Consider the following 12,500-nt stretch of genomic DNA (forward strand, 5'->3'; position numbering starts at 1 on the left):
CTATCCAGTCATGATGCCATTTACAAAAATCCTTAACAACAGGTGCCCGCACCTACGCAATCAACGCCAACTCAATTTAAAGAACAGCTGTTCAAAAGCTGATCGAAACCATCCAGTTGGGGAAAACCTAATTTGTGCAGTCGTTTTTATTTATTTTTTTTTTTCATTTTGAGAGACGTGAAACCGTTTGTTACGACCCTTTTGTTACTGCGGCTGCGAAATCGTGCGTAATACCAATTTAATTGTGTGCTGGTTGGTCGTTTGTCAGCCCTTTGTGTTTTTCAAGAAAATGAACCACACGTTTATAAATTATGTGCGCAAAAATTTTCTCCATCTGCACCAATACGCCACCACCAAAATACTTAAACATGAGAGAAAGCGTCCGAGGCCATGAGGTTTCGAAAATGCCGCGCTCCGAAATTTTCACATCCGCCATTGGGAATATAATTAGTATCCGTTGTAGAAAAAAAGAAAAAGGAATCAGATTTCAAGTGATCATTGAAAGTGGCCGCGTTTTTTCGGGGCGTGTCCTGATGAAATAATTTCACTTCAGTTCGTTGGTTCAATTGCATTTGTTGGCTCCTTGCAGCATGTTTAGATTTCATCTTTTTCAGTATTCTTAGTACTCTCATTGTAGCCTGCACATTTTTCGGTTGTTTTGAGGTATCCATTCCTGAATGATGTTTTTCTTTTCCTTAAAGCTAGCCGTAGAACAAGCGCTTTCTATCTAATCATTACAATAAGAATCCAGCATCATCGGCGCGATTAAAGTTCGGGAACTGGCGATTTTTAATGCCGCGATCACGAAGGTTAACAGCATGTTCATACAAGGGGTGACGTGACGCAAGGCGTGATTTTTCAGCATACCAGTCACGATATCTAATCGAATCTAAGATTGAAATGGCGTTCTTAATTAGTTTGGTTCCAGATAGAACAAACAGAAATAAAAAAAAGGTTGTCTTTGATTGCCATTCAAATCTTAAGACCGCGTGTAGAAAGTGTTCCGGCTTACATTCGGCAAATCAAAATGAACGGCTAAAATTAGTCTATCCCATTAGGTTTCATGCGGGAGATCACGCGAAAGGCAGCCATTCTTCTTTACATGGTTTCTCTCTTTTGCGCTGTCATTTGCGCATGCAAATTTCTTCGTACGGGAATTTTATGAAGCGAAGGCAGCTACAGACCGTTTTCATTGTTTCGTTCATGTTCGTAGGCGCAAATTTTCAAACCTAGTGCTTGGAGGAACATTTCCGCTGCTCTAGAAGGGCATGACAGTGCCCGCTCTTTCATTTCTCCAATCGCTCGCAAACACATTGCATTGCCAGTCTACAGCGGCAATACAAAGCGACGTTTCACCATGCACGTCGAAGTTGATTACCAGTACCGCGCCAGCGTCGACTGGCCGCCGAAGCGACGAGCTCAGCAGCGCATGCGCAAGGGCCGACACCACCCCAACCGAGCTTCCCTGCTTATCGGAGAGAGCAGGTGCGCGTGAACACGGGCGCGCCTGAGTATCTGAGTTTAAAAAAAAAAAGAACTGTGCCCGAGGCAGTGACAAAGACAAGTGGTCGCGGTCGCTCTGAATCTTATCGTATTATAGAAAAGGCGGGTTGGCGGCGCTTCCTCGAGGGTCAAAACGTACAATCGTCGAACTAGCGCTCCCGGCGTCAAGTGGAGTGCATCCTTCTTCTTGTAACGGTTTGCAATTGACCGCTTGAATGTGCCGACCACGCGTCACGGGTCGCGTATAGAGCCAACCGTTGGCAAGAACGCGTCTAGCGTAGCAGCAGAACCGATCGCGGTTGCGATAACCCATCGCTGCGTAGCGAAAGAAAAAAAAAACGAACGCACCCACACGCAGTTTGTAGCAATAACCGCACAAACCAATGTGGTTTTAAATGTAGCTTCGCAGGTCACAGTAGAAGGGCACTGAAACTTTCTCATAACGCACACTGCTGTAGTCCACAAAGAACAAAGCGCACAAAACAGATCTGATACAGCCGCACTGCATTATTTCGTGTTTTCACTATATCATAACTTTCGTGTGCATGCCACGCAGGCCAGGAGTAAAAGGCAAGAAAAAAAATGATACGCGATCCTAAGCTTTGACTTGGCTGCTGTGGCATTTATGTTCTCTAGGCGAACGCAACGCGCCAGCCTCGACTGGCCGCCGAAGCGACGAGCTCAGCAGCGCATGCGCAAGGGCCCACACCACCCCAACCGAGCTTCCCTGCTTATCGGAGAGAGCAAGTGCGCGTGAACACGGGCGCGTCTGAGTATCTGAGCTTACAAAAAAAAAAAAAAACTGTGCCCGAGGCAATGACAAAGGCAAGTGGTCGCGGTCGCTCTGAATCTTATCGTATTATAGAAAAGGCGGGTTGGTGGCGCTTCCTCGAGGGTCAAAACGTACAATCGTCCAACTAGCGCTCCCGGTGTCAAGTGGAGTGCATCCTTCTTCTTGGAACGGTTTGCAATTGACTGCTTGAATGTGCCGACCACGCGACACGCGTCGCGTATAGAGCCAACCGTTGGCAAGAACGCGTCTAGCGTAGCAGCAGAACCGATCGCGGTTGCGATAACCCATCGCTGCGTAGCGAAAGAAAAAAAAAAAACGAACGCACCCACACGCAGTTTGTAGCAATAACCGCGCAAACCAATGTGGTTTTAAATGTAGCTTCGCAGGTCACAGTAGAAGGGCACTGAAACTTTCTCATAACGCACACCGCTGTAGTCCACAAAGAACAAAACGCACAAAATAGATCTGATCTGCATTATTTCGTGTTTTCACTATATCATAACTTTCGTGTGCATGTCACGCAGGCCAAGGAGTAAAAGGCAAGAAAAAAAAGATGATACGCGATCCTAAGCTTTGACTTGGCTGCTGTGGCATTTATGTTCTCTAGGCGAACGCAATGCACAAACTGAACTCGAATTTCCGATAATGGAAGTTCGTATTTGGCGACAAGGTTGTATTTTTGACTAATATTTGCGTTTTTCGCCCGTGCATGCGCTTCACTGCGCTACTCTTTGCCCCTTCAACGCGGCTTCACTGCAATGCGGGAGTGTTCTGCGTTAAGCCGAACCAACAGGCAAAATCGCGCCTAGCACATAGAGTTCCCCCCCCCCCCCAAAAAAAAAAGCGGAAAAGAAAAGTAGCCTTATTTAAACGAGAAAGATGCCACGAGTGCCCCAACGGAAAGCTTTAAGGGTTACCGAAGGGTAACTGAGGGCGACGCAACGAGCTTTGGCAAGAAGGACGATGGGTGTAGCGTCACGAGAGATAGGAATAGAGCAGATTGAGGGGCGAGCGAACAAACGCGAGTTAATGACACCTTAGTTTAAACCATGAAAAAAAGAAATGGGCATGCAATGGGGGGGGGGGGGGAAGATGGTCATTGAGGGTTACGGACTCAATTCCAAGAGAAGGGAAGCGTAGCAGGGGGTGGCAGAAAGTTGGGAGGGCAGATTAGATTAGGAAATGTGCAGGGACTACATGGCGACAATTAGCACGTGACCGGGGTACTTGGATACTTATGGGAGAGGCCTTTGCCCTGCACTGGGCGTAACCAGGAGGAGGAGGATGAAAAGGTAGCAACAGGTCTTCATAACATACAGGTTGGAAAGCTGGAGCACCTTTGAACCCTTGAATATATTTCGCAAGGCTTGGCCACACGACAAGCTTGTTTTCGAGGCGTTCGCTCCCACTGCTGCGAAAATGTGCACACAACGGCTGCACAGTAGTTGCCAGAAAGCGGGCACTCTATTTTTCTTTCATAGGGAATCTTTCTTCCACTAGGGCAGCGGATTTTGGCAGGGCGAGCTTGCGTTGGCGCTGTGGTTTACGGATCCAAGCAATAGTGAACACAAAAATCCAGTGTTGGCTTTGAGCGGGATTCACATTGGTTGCCGAACCCACGGCTAATCATACACCCCCCCCCCCCTCCCCGTCCTATAGTGGCTCATTACAGCAGACAGAAACATCGGATAAATAACAATCCTATTTCTTAGACATATAATTTGCCGATTCTCCCTCCTGGTTCTTTCTTTTGCTGTCATTTATTTTTCTCGAAGGCCGTAATAAGAAATTTGCTGGTGCGGCTGTCCCATTTGCGCGGCAAGAAGTGCGACGCTACACACAGGTGGAGTGGCCGTTTAATTACTCTCGTGGTCCGCGAACCGGCGTCGTTGCGTATGGTATAGGAATGGTGCGTGTGAAGTCAGTGCTCGCTTCGAGCTTGTGTTCTTCATTTTGATTGAATGAAGTCTCACCGAAGTGAGCGGGGGCCGATCCCGGAGGTAGTGCAATACCGGGCCGACCTGCGGCGGAGGTGAAGCAGGCTTCAAGCACTCCGCCAACTTCCAAAAATAGGTTTAATATCGTGGGTCCACATAGAACCCGTATCAGATATTAAGCTGATAAGAACAGAGTTTTTTATTATGCTAGTTACACATCACATCATAAATATTTGTTACGAAACCAAGGAAAAAACGGATAAAAGGTGTGTAGTCTAAAACCGGCAAACAAATGACTAAAAAAACTAGTTAGTGGTGTTAGTAATAAAAGGCTAAAACTGTAAAGGTGTAAAACAGCAAAAATCGCTTCTCTAAAAACATAAGATCATCTAAGAGGTGCCGACATGGGCTCTAAAAATCTTTGTAGAGGCGCTGATAGTATCGCTGATGCACAGGCGTTTGAGTGTCCGTAGGTATGACCTACTGCACAGCCTGCGCATCACGCGATCGTTCCCCTGATCCCAGGTGCCAAGGCAGCCGACGACCACCGCGTCCACCGTCACGCGTCCCATTTGCGCGGCATGAAGTGCGACGCTACACACAGGTGGAGTGGCCGTTTAATTACTCTCGTGGTCCGCGAACCGGCGTCGTTGCGTATGGTATAGGAATGGTGCGTGTGAATTCAGTGCTCGCTTCGAGCTTGTGTTCTTCATTTTGATTGAATGAAGTCTCACCGAAGTGAGCGGGGGCCGATCCCGGAGGTAGTGCAATACCGGGCCGACCTGCGGCGGAGGTGAAGCAGGCTTCAAGCACTCCGCCAACTTCCAAAAATAGGTTTAATATCGTGGGTCCACATAGAACCCGTATCAGATATTAAGCTGATAAGAACAGATACTACACTTTGATCTTAGCCAAAAGGCCGAGAAGCGATGTCCTTCACTTCACTCCATTGTACTACTGCCTTGTGGGCGCCCTGCCGACATTGGTAACCTCAGCAACAGCGTGGGCAATTTTCTAAATTTCAGCCTGTCTAGAGACTCTATGCTCTCTATCTGAGGAATAAACTCGCGACGCCTCAGTCTTTCGCTGTTAACGAAACGCTGTCGCGTAGAAACGAGACCCGAGTGCAAGCTTGTTTGTAAGGCCAAACCAACGACGGCAACCTCGTAGAAAACGGAGCAGGCGAGCGGAAAACACGCGCAAGGGGAATGCTTACTTCCGTCTGAATGCGGCCGCTCGAGGTGACTTTCTTTGAGGCCTTCGTTTCAAGCCCGTGCGCAAGTGTAATATAGCACGCGCATTTCCTTCATTTCTTTTTATTTACCGCAAGGCCCACTGAAAATTTTGATACGGCACAGGCCGGGACGGATCGCAACGTGTAGAATCGACCGGCAGAATTAGGTAGCGTGCCCCATGTACGAAGACGAGCAACATAGAAGTGAATGAAAAAAAAAAATAAATATAGAAAAGACTGCGCACTCCTTCCAACCGGAAACAGAGGGGGGAGAAGAATCGCCATGTGAAGCACAGGTATTGTATGTTAAAAAAAGTGCTACCTCATAATCTTTACCACTATCCCGCGCGCGTGTGTTTGTATATGTATATATACACACATACATATATATATATATATATATATATATATATATATATATATATATATATATATATATATACACACACACACATGCTAGCATAGCTTAAACGCAGCTTTGAAGCTCAGCCTTACACAAGAAGAAAGCACCACCCCTTTCGCAATCCCCATTTGAACCATTTAAGTGAGAAACGTGAGTACAGCCAGGTCGTTCGAAACTGGCGCGAAAACGCATTGGCGCCATCTGTGTACGGAACTAGGAAAACCTACGGACTTCGCCATACAGAAAGAACGGTAGATGGCGCGAGCGAACTAGAGCCAGTGAGTAATGGCAGAAACGTCTTGGGAAGAGAGAAAAAAAAAAACACGCAAAGGTTGTTGGCTTGTGGCAGCATTCTATTTTACAGCGAGTAAAGAGCATAGCAGCTTCTAAAGGAGCAGCTAAAAAAAGAAGAACGTGAGAGAGGGAGACAAACAGGCGTGTTTCCTTAGAATGCAGAGCATGCAGCACACACAATCAAGTGCCAAAGAGACCGGGAAAGCAGATGGCGCGAAGGCGTATGTCGGCAAAGCTTGAAAGCAATTTATAAACTACAAGGCGCGCCGAAGTCAACCTACTCTCATCAGGTTGCTCCCGCCTCCGATTGCATTTAAATTAAAATTACAGTCGCCTCAAAGGCAGAGAGAGAGAGAGAGAGAAAATAAATACACTCGCTTCGTGCAGCTGCACACGTTCAAATTTTACAGCAAGAGCACTCCCGAAAGCGCAAAGCCCGCTGCTGCCTGGCCGGAATGCGCTCGCTTCAGGAAATCGCCGTGCTTGCCTCGGCAACCAAGAGGTGTCGCTTGGCACACTGCTGCATTGTAGCACACCGGGAACCGTGCAGACGTCGGCGATCGCCTCGACATCGCTGCGAGCGCTCGAAGAGACAAAGTCCGAAACGACGTCAGCCGGGGCGGCGGGAGCTCGATACCCTTCACGAAACTTCTGCGTGTACACCGCCGAACGGCCACGACGGAATCGCTGGCATCCTGCTCGCAGCTGCATTGTGTCGCGCCGGGGATCGTGGAAACACCACGCAGACGTCGGCGTCGGCCCCGACATGGCTTCGAGCGCTCCAAGAGACTAAGTCCGAAACGACGTCAGCCGGGGCGTCGAGCACGCCGCCCGCGCTGGTCGCACTCGTGCTCGGAAATGGCGAAGGGGACCGCGCTAGCGTGCCTTGAATCGGTGAGCGGCGGTACCGCGGCGATCGCGAGAGCTCGTATCAGCCGCGCCAAAGCGAAATATTGGCGCTCGGCTCGGCGCAGTACGCCGCCTCGTCGCACGAGTACGGCCCCATGGAGGTCTGGCCACTTATCGCTGCTATTATAAGGGGAGAACCGGGCCGGCGTAGTCGTCGGCGCCGCGACGTTGGCGCGCGCTCTCGAAGAGACAAAGTCCGAAACGACGTCAGCCGGGGCGGCGGGAGCTCGATACCCGTCACGAAACTTCTGCGTGTACACCGCCGCACGGCCACGACGGAATCGCTGGCATCCCGCTCGCAGCTGCATTGTGTCGCGCTGGGAATCGTGGAAACACCACGCAGACGTCGGCGTCAGCCCCGACATGGCTTCGAGCGCTCCAAGAGACAAAGTCCGAAACGACGTCAGCCGGGGCGTCGAGCACGCCGCCCGCGCTGGTCGCACTCGTGCTCGGAAATGGCGAAGGGGACCGCGCTAGCGTGCCTTGAATTGGTGGGCGGCGGTACCGCGGCGATCGCGAGAGCTCGTATCAGCCGCGCCAAAGCGAAATATTGGCGCTCGGCTCGGCGCAGTACGCCGCCTCGTCGCACGAGTACGGCCCCATGGAGGTCTGGCAACTTATCGCTGCTATTATAAGGGGCCATACGGTCCCGGCTGACGTTGTACCGCAGTGCGATTTTCGGCTTGCGCGTCTTCGTAGCTGTTTCCGCGCACTGCTGCGGAGTCGAGAATCGTGCCCAGGCACGGCTACGCGAGCGCTCGAAGCGACCGAAGTCCGAAACGACGTCAGCCGGGGCGGCGGGAGCTCGATACCCTTCACGAAACTTCTGCGTGTACACCGCCGCACGGCCACGACGGAATCGCTGGCATCCCGCTCGCAGCTGCATTGTGTCGCGCCGGGAATCGTGGAAACACCACGCAGACGTCGGCGTCAGCCCCGACATGGCTTCGAGCGCTCCAAGAGACAAAGTCCGAAACGACGTCAGCCGGGGCGTCGAGCACGCCGCCCGCGCTGGTCGCACTCGTGCTCGGAAATGGCGAAGGGGACCGCGCTAGCGTGCCTTGAAACGGTGAGCGGCGGTACCGCGGCGATCGCGAGAGCTCGTATCAGCCGCGCCAAAGCGAAATATTGGCGCTCGGCTCGGCGCAGTACGGCGCCTCGTCGCACGAGTACGGCCCCATGGAGGTCTGGCAACTTATCGCTGCTATTATGAGGGGCCATACGGTCCCGGCTGACGTTGTACCGCAGTGCGATTTTGGGCTTGCGCGTCTTCGTAGCTGCTTCCGCGCACTGCTGCGGAGTCGAGAATCGTGCCCAGGCACGGCTACGCGAGCGCTCGAAGCGACAGAAGTCCGAAACGACGTCAGCCGTGGCGGCGGGAGCTCGACGCCTTTCACGAAACTTTGGCGTACAAGCCGCCGCACGGCCACTACTTAGTCGGCGTCACCGTGCAGAGGGCTGCACTATAGCTCGCCGGGAACTGGGGGAGAACCTGGCGGGCGTCGTCGTCGGCCCCGCGACGTTGGCGCGAGCGCTCGAAGAGACAAAGTCCGAAACGACGTCAGCCGGGGCGGCGGGAGCTCGATACCCTTCGCGACACTTCTGCGTGTACACCGCCGCACGGCCGCGACGGAATCGCTGGCATCCTGCTCGCAGCTGCATTGTGTCGCACCGGGAATCGTGTAAACACCACGCAGACGTCGGCGTCGGCCCCGGCATGGCTTCGAGCGCTCGAAGAGACAAAGTCCGAAACGACGTCAGCCGGGGCGTCGAGCACGCCGCCCGCGCTGGTCGCACTCGTGCTCGGAAATGGCGAAGCGGACCGCGCTAGCGTGCCTTGAATCGGTGAGCGGCGGTACCGCGGCGATCGCGAGAGCTCGTATCAGCCGCGCCAAAGCGAAATATTGGCGCTCGGCTCGGCACAGTACGCCGCCTCGTCGCACGAGTACGGCCCCATGGAGGTCTGGCCACTTATCGCTGCTACTATAAGGGGCCATACGGTCCCGGCTGACATTGTACCGCAGTGCGATTTTCGGCTTGCGCGTCTTCGTAGTTGTTTCCGCGCACTGCTGCGGAGTCGAGAATCGTGCCCAGGCACGGCTACGCGAGCGCTCGAAGCGACAGAAGTCCGAAACCACGTGAGCCGGGCCGGCGGGAGCTCGACGCCTTTCACGCAACTTTGGCGTACAAGCCGCTGCACGGCCACTACTCAGTCGGCGCCGCCGTGCAGAGGGCTGCACTATAACACGCCGGGAACCGGGAGAACCGGCCGGGCGTCGTCGTCGGCCCCGCGACGTTGGCGCGAGCGCTCGAAGAGACACAGTCCCAAACGATGTCAGCCGGGGCGTCGAGCACGCCGCCCGCGCTGGTCGCACTCGTGCTCGGAAATGGCGAAGGGGCCGGGCTAGCTTTCCTCGAATCGATCGGCCGGGGGCCGCCCCGTAGGGGGACCGAAAGGCGATCGTTCAGGAAACGGCACTGGCCATTCGCGAGAAATTGCCGTTCGCGCATTCGATGGACGCGCTGCAGTTTCACGACTTCGGCATGGTGCCGCCGACGTAAGCTTTCAATCTTGCTCGCGGCGTTACGAGGCGGCACGATTTCCGCCAAACGCTCGTCGAAAGTGCCACGAGTACGGCCCCATGGAGGTTTGGGTACTTATCGCTGCTATTATATGGGGGTCCCAGAGAGCAGTCGCCCCCAAAGCGACCTGGGTGTTTGATGTGCGGCGGGCTTCGTGCCCGTCAAGCGTGTCCCCGGTATCGCTCCCGTGGATCCCACAGCTGACGTCTGCAGCCTCATCCGCTTGATGCGTTAGGGGCTGGTTGTCGGACGACGCTTTTTCCACGATATCGAGGTGTGTTCCCCATCGTCCTCGGACGAGTCAAATACGAAAGCGCCGAAGGCGCGGGCGTGACCCGTCGCCTGGCGGCTTTGCCGTCTCGGCTACGTTGCAAGTGTCGGTCGGTCCACCAGTGCTGCGGGCTCAAGAGAAACCGCAAGCCGCGATCGAGTTGACACAACCAGTCTATCGAGAATGTTGCGTGCTTCTTGCCGCGTGGCGATACCCGGCCCTGCGGGGAGGGCGCCGTAGCGAGCTCGAACGCCGTCGTCTCGGACTGCAAAGTGCTACACTTTGCGAGAACGAAGCGTGTTGGGGCGCCTGAAGGTGGCCTCGGCATCGCAAAAACGGCGTCCGGCCTGCTTGAAAGGCTGGACGCGCAGTTGAACGATTACCTGGTTGATCCTGCCAGTAATCATATGCTTGTCTCAAAGATTAAGCCATGCATGTCTAAGTACATGCCGAAATAAGGCGAAACCGCGAATGGCTCATTAAATCAGTTATGGTTCCTTAGATCGTTTCTTCCTACTTGGATAACTGTGGCAATTCTAGAGCTAATACATGCAGTGAGCCTGAAGCCCTTTGGGCGACGGGTGCTTTTATTAGACCAAGATCGATCGGGTTTCGGCCCGTATTGTGTGGTGACTCTGGATAACTTTGTGCTGATCGCATGGCCACGAGCCGGCGACGTTTCTTTCAAGTGTCTGCCTTATCAACTTTCGATGGTAGGTTACTTGCTTACCATGGTTGTTACGGGTAACGGAGAATCAGGGTTCGATTCCGGAGAGGGAGCCTGAGAAACGGCTACCACATCCAAGGAAGGCAGCAGGCGCGCAAATTACCCACTCCCGGCACGGGGAGGTAGTGACGAAAAATAACAATACGGGACTCTTTTGAGGCCCCGTAATTGAAATGAGTACACTCTAAATCCTTTAACGAGGATCAATTGGAGGGCAAGTCTGGTGCCAGCAGCCGCGGTAATTCCAGCTCCAATAGCGTATACTAAAGCTGCTGCGGTTAAAAAGCTCGTAGTTGGATCTCAGTTCCAGACGAGTAGTGCATCTACCCGATGCGACGGCTCGGACTGAACATCATGCCGGTCCTTTCTTGGTGCACTTCATTGTGTGCCTCGAGAAGGCCGGTGCTTTTACTTTGAAAAAATTAGAGTGCTCAACGCAGGCGAGTCGCCTGAATAAACTTGCATGGAATAATAGAACAAGACCTCGTTTCTGTTCTGTTGGTTTTTGGAATACGAGGTAATGATTAAGAGGGACAGACGGGGGCATTCGTATTGCGGCGCTAGAGGTGAAATTCTTGGACCGTCGCAAGACGAACTACTGCGAAAGCATTTGCCAAGAATGTTTTCTTTGATCAAGAACGAAAGTCAGAGGTTCGAAGGCGATCAGATACCGCCCTAGTTCTGACCATAAACGATGCCAACCAGCGATCCGCCTGAGTTACTCAAATGACTCGGCGGGCAGCTTCCGGGAAACCAAAGTGTTTGGGTTCCGGGGGAAGTATGGTTGCAAAGCTGAAACTTAAAGGAATTGACGGAAGGGCACCACCAGGAGTGGAGCCTGCGGCTTAATTTGACTCAACACGGGAAAACTTACCCGGCCCGGACACTGGGAGGATTGACAGATTGAGAGCTCTTTCTTGATTCGGTGGATGGTGGTGCATGGCCGTTCTTAGTTGGTGGAGCGATTTGTCTGGTTAATTCCGATAACGAACGAGACTCTAGCCTATTAAATAGGTGCGGGGTTCCCAGCACCTTACAACCTTCTTAGAGGGACAAGCGGCTCCTAGCCGCACGAAACAGAGCAATAACAGGTCTGTGATGCCCTTAGATGTCCGGGGCCGCACGCGCGCTACACTGAAGGAAGCAGCGTGTCTTTATCCCTGTCTGAAAAGACTGGGTAACCCGTGGAACTTCTTTCGTGATTGGGATAGGGGCTTGCAATTGTTCCCCTTGAACGAGGAATTCCCAGTAAGCGCGAGTCATAAGCTCGCGTTGATTACGTCCCTGCCCTTTGTACACACCGCCCGTCGCTACTACCGATTGAATGATTTAGTGAGGTCTTCGGACCGATGTCCGGCGCGGCCTTTCGGTTGCGCCGGTCTGTTGGAAAGATGACCAAACTTGATCATTTAGAGGAAGTAAAAGTCGTAACAAGGTTTCCGTAGGTGAACCTGCGGAAGGATCATTACCGGATTGTGAAGGGTGACGAGCGCCATTGTTTCAACCCCGTGTGGGTGAAGCAGCTCGCTGCGCCCGACGCTTTCCGCCGCTGGCCCCGCTTGGACGCGGGGACGGCTATACCCGAACATGCCGGGGACTGCCTGAATTTTGAGGGGCGCCCCGTGCGAAATTTGTTGCGCCCAGTGGACGCAGGCTGCAACCTTGGACGGTTGGCTTGGCCGCGCCCGCGGGTAGAAACGGCGTAACGCACAATGGGTGGGCTTTCTGTCCGCCTCGGCGCTCTTGCGCGGAAGGGGAGTAAGACGACCCGACCTGCTGCTTTGCCCAGTACGAGGGGAACGGCGAAGCGTGCGGTCGGTCAAGGAACTGACGGTCGAGAGCAGCT

The 12,500-nt window shown here is 53.2% G+C and overlaps 3 non-coding genes across 3 annotated transcripts; 1 reads left to right on the forward strand and 2 right to left on the reverse strand.

The window, feature by feature from the left end:
- Positions 1 to 4,274: 4,274 nt before the first annotated feature.
- On the reverse strand, positions 4,275 to 4,466 carry LOC142565041 (U2 spliceosomal RNA). Its single transcript, XR_012824763.1, has one exon. It is a non-coding gene; the product is annotated as a U2 spliceosomal RNA (small nuclear RNA).
- Positions 4,467 to 4,972: 506 nt separating this feature from the next.
- On the reverse strand, positions 4,973 to 5,164 carry LOC142565209 (U2 spliceosomal RNA). The gene has a single exon (XR_012824871.1). It is a non-coding gene; the product is annotated as a U2 spliceosomal RNA (small nuclear RNA).
- Positions 5,165 to 10,307: 5,143 nt separating this feature from the next.
- Positions 10,308 to 12,122, forward strand: LOC142565131 (small subunit ribosomal RNA). Its single transcript, XR_012824814.1, has one exon. It is a non-coding gene; the product is annotated as a small subunit ribosomal RNA (ribosomal RNA).
- Positions 12,123 to 12,500: the final 378 nt, after the last annotated feature.

This window comes from Dermacentor variabilis, chromosome 11 (assembly GCF_050947875.1).
Source record: "Dermacentor variabilis isolate Ectoservices chromosome 11, ASM5094787v1, whole genome shotgun sequence".
NCBI classification, from domain to species: Eukaryota; Metazoa; Arthropoda; class Arachnida; order Ixodida; family Ixodidae; genus Dermacentor; species Dermacentor variabilis.